A 4814-nucleotide genomic window follows, 5' to 3' on the forward strand; every position below is an offset into this window, starting at 1 on the left:
ATAAGAAGGGGGTGGTGGGAGAAGGTGAAGCAGGCTTCCCACTGAGCAGGAAGTCCGATGCGAGGCTCAATCCCAGGACCCTGGGATCGCGACCTGAGACGAACAAAGGCAGATGCCCAACGACTGAGCCACTCAGGCACCCATTCCCTCTAACTTTTTAATATGAGGAAGTTCTAAACTTGCCATTCCTCAGATATTTTTCTGCTTCTTCAAATCCCAAAGTTCTCCTGAGAACCCGGAATATTAGATCCCAGATTCTCATTCACTGGGTAAATACTGAGCTTCTCTCCCCATGCCATTTAAAGGATATGGTTTTCTGGTGATAAATTAATGATTCTCTACCTTTATGGTAACAGAAATTCTGGCCATACATTAAAGCACTTAAGAGATTGAAAGCAGCAATAAATCAATCTATAATAATTACAGTAAAGTATTATGACTACGGGGAGATACTACACAGTGCTTATGAAAGTAACCATTGTTTTATCCCCTTGTTGATTGTCCTTTAACTCAAAGCAGACAATTTTAGAAGAACGGTGTACTTCCTGACTAGGTTCTCCCACTATACCTACAAGGCAGAATTCTTGAGTATTCCAAAAAACCCAAGACTCTTTCTTCATGCTGACTTGGTATGCTCACCCTCTTCTTAAAGTCAGCATTTCTCGACTCTACAAGGCTTCCTAAGTCTCACTCAGCACAACCTTGTATCTGACAGAAATGATAATAATATGTGCCCTCAGTTGAAACAGAAATTAATTGGACACATTGATCAAAATGAGAAGGGAAACATGCAAAGGATTCAGGACACGCTCTAATATTATGACATTCTTTTCAAGAATCACTAAAATAAGGGTTGTCACCGGACTCCGGATTTTTATTTCAAAGAGCAATAACCGCTCCTAGGATAATATCACACAGGCTGTGATATTGTCAGTACACAAAACTCCCAGCCTAGCATTTGATCAAAATTTTGCCAAGTCAAATAAAGCTCTGTGATTTCCTGAAAGTTGTCTGGGTCCTAAGTCATTGTGTCTAGACAAGTTTGTGAGTTATGAAAAGATTTCTCAGAATGATACTTCTTACAAATTCAGACTAATGAACACATTCCAAAGTCCTAATGCTCAGATCAGGGCAAAATATAGCATGAGCTTGAGAGGTCCTATGAATGGTGCTTCCAGACACTTCTTTGTTCTTCCAGTGAAAACCCTGACAGGATGTTCAGCAAATATTCCCGAAGTGACCACAAACCCAGTATGCGAGATAATAAGGCAGGACAGAAATGAGGATCTGCTGGCGCTTAGCAGTCAGATTGGTCAGAGCTCTTGTGTTCTGATACCTGTTTTTTTTTTTTGTTCTCTTGGCAGACAATATCTCTTAAAAGTGCCATTAAAGTATTCTTCGTTCTCTAGTCATCTCAAGAAGAACTTAATATAACATGTTCCTAGACGTCTTTCTTTGTCCATCTGTAGGATGGGCTTCTTGAGAGTTGTTTTCATATAAGGAACAAAGAGATCATTTATTGAGAAGCTATCACAACAAGTACTTCATTTGCATTGTCTTCTATTTCTTTGCAGTGGTCTAGGAAGTAGATACCTTTGCTGAGTCTGTTTCATCAACAAAGAAACTGAGGCTGAAAGAGGTGAAGTAACTGGTCTCAGGTTACCCCCGCTGTATTTTGGAGCTAGGAATTAAATCACAGAAACCAATGATTGGGTTTTCCACAGTTTGGTGAACCTTTAATCTGTGTTTACTGATATGTCATATACTAGTGCTGGGGAAACCAATGAGAGCCACCAGGGCCTGGATCTGACAACCAAAATACAACCTAATAGAAAAAAACTCAAGTCACTACCTTGAGAAAGGGTGTTTATTTAATAGGCTGAAGGAAAACTTAACTCACCAAGCAAGGATTGGTCCTTTTAGCTTCCCAAACTCTTCCTTCCATGGTATAGGTGGACTGCTTCAGTTGGAGTAGCATTAATTACTGATTGCAAATCATGGGACCTATTTTGATAATAGGCCGTTAGTAATGACACAAGCATACACTTGAGCTGTACTTCCAAGGTTGAAAGGAGCTTGCCCTCAATTCCTCCTGCTATTTCTGCCTGGACCTCAGAACAAACTGAGCCCAACTCTAAGCCCAGAGCCAGGTCCAGCTGACCCACAGTTGGAGGCAGAGCTGCCCAGATGAGCACAGCCTGGAGCCTGAGGCCCTGACCCCAATGCACAGGAATACTTAATTATGATTTTCAATTACTGAACTTGGGAGTAATTTTTACATGGCATTACTGTGGTCATAGCTCACTACAGAATATCACAAACACAGGCTAGATGTTGTTTTCCAGTTTCCATGCAAATTCTTGGACAGTGTCTCAGTATCTCAGTATTCTCCTCCCAAACTTGTTGGGTTACTTAACCACTGAGCTAACAATTTCTCCATTTGCCATAAATGTCCAAGTTCTGTGCGGGGTAGCCCAATGATTCACAGTATGGATCAGTTGTTCCATGGTTTGAATCCCATTGTTCAGTTCAAAGGGAAAGGCAAAGTGTTAAAGTCATCACGTTAAGGTAGAGACTGTGACCAATCAGAAATAACCTTGAAAACGTTGCAGATTATCCCCCAAAGTTCAGGTCCATGATTGTGTACACACTTCTATAACTATATGCCTACTAAAGTTTGAGAAGCCCTGAAGGAAGAAACAAAAGAGAAGTTTCTATGTGGATACCAGGACATTTAAATGTCAGCATTTGACATAATGAGAAAAATCTTTAGCAGTAAATGAGATATGTGGAAAACTATAAAATGCCCCTCCCTCTTCAGAGTTGATGCCACTTACCTAGGAAGACTGCCTACCTTAATCTATTTGAGGATATGATAGAGTAGAATCTGGAGTTTGAGGGGCAGGTGGGACTGGGAAAATGTTAGGTCTGTATTCATCTTGTAGATTAAATGCTCCTTTTCCAGCATAATTTCTATTTTACCTAATAAACCCATAGAAACTTCAAATAATAAATAAAATAATTATCTTTCATATTCCATGTGACCCTGTACAGTAGCTGGGGCTAGGAAGGTAGATACCCTAAAAGGATAATTTGGAAGCCTTAACCTTCATCTCAACCTGCAGAAGTCCAATACCTAGAAGTCCTATCATCAAGCATATAGAATGACCACAAAAAAATTAATAAATAAAATGTCCCTAGAAAACATCTGACAAATTAGAAATGGGGCCCAATGTGGCTTGATGTCATCACAATACGACATTTTTAGCTTCTGCAGTGGAGAGAGGTGCAGTGAGTTTCTCATAAAGTCACACTTATTCCATTTAAAGGGCATTTTACTGAGGTTCTGTCCTTCCTAATATTTTGGCATCCAAACGTCATTCTTCAATAGGAGACTGGTTAGAACAGATGGTAGTGTGTGCACGCCTGTAAGTGCTTTGTGTGCAAATGTGATGGATTTCCTTATGACCTACTTCAATTCTGTAGAAACATACTTCAAAAATGGATTTTCATCATTTATTTCTCTGAGAAATTCAAATATTTTGTGAGCTTTGACTTAGTCATTTAGCCAGTGGAACTCAAAGTAACTTTCCAGTGGAAGCTGCTATCCTCAGAAATTTCCAGAATGTACTAGGGGGAAAAAAAGTCTTCCAAAGGGAATGATAATTCTTTTCACTTGCAACTTTTTCGTCTACTTTATCATATTTGAACCTTTTTAAAAGCTGGGAGGAAGGTGAGCAGAGGCTATTACAGCTTTCCAGCTGAAGGAATGGAGTCTTGGAGTGCTTACCTCCTACCTCAGTTCCAGAATTAGAATTTCAAAGCAGACTTCTATCCAAGTAAATGTTCTTTCTACTTGAGTGTACTCGGCCACGCCAGCAAACTGCCGAGGTCAACATTTCTATTGGCCAGAAGTTGCTTGCCTTCATGGTGTGTTTCTCCTACCTAAAATCACACTTTGGTCTGGTTTGCAATTAGTAAGGATTCTATTTCTTTTTATTTTTTATAAACATATAATATATTTTTTATCCCCAAGGGTACAGGTCTGTGAATCGCCAGGTTTACACATTTCACAGCACTCACCATAGCACATACCCTCCCCAATGTCCATAACCCCACCCCCCTTCTCCCAACCCCCCTCCCCCCAGCAACCCTGAGTTTGTTTTGTGAGATTAAGAGTCACTTATGGTTTGTCTCCCTCCCAATCCCATCTTGTTTCATTGATTCTTCTCCTACCCCCTTAGCCCCCCATGTTTCATCTCCACTTCCTCATATCAGGGAGATCATATATGATAGTTGTCTTTCTCTGATTGACTTATTTCACTAAGCATCATACCCTCTAGTTCCATCCACGTTGTCACAAATGGCAAGATTTCATTTCTTTTGATGGCTGCATAGTATTCCATTGTGTATATATACACCACATCTTCTTTATCCATTCATCTGTTGATAGACATCTAAGTTCTTTCCATAGTTTGGCTATTGTAGACATTGCTGCTATAAACATTTGGGTGCACGTACCCCTTCGGATCACTACGTTTGTATCTTTAAGGTAAATACCCAGTAGTGCAATTGCTGGATCATAGGGTAGTTCTATTTTCAACATTTTGAGGAACCTCCATGCTGTTTTCCAGAGTGGTTGCACCAGCTTGCATTCCCACCAACAGTGTAGGAGGGTTCCCCTTTCTCCACATCCTCGCCAGCATCTGTCATTTCCTGACTTGTTAATTTTTAGCCATTCTGACTGGTGTGAGGTGATATATCACTGTGGTTTTGATTTGTATTTCCCTGATGCCAAGTGATGTGGAGCACTT

Source organism: Mustela nigripes, chromosome 2 (assembly GCF_022355385.1).
Source record: "Mustela nigripes isolate SB6536 chromosome 2, MUSNIG.SB6536, whole genome shotgun sequence".
NCBI classification, from domain to species: Eukaryota; Metazoa; Chordata; class Mammalia; order Carnivora; family Mustelidae; genus Mustela; species Mustela nigripes.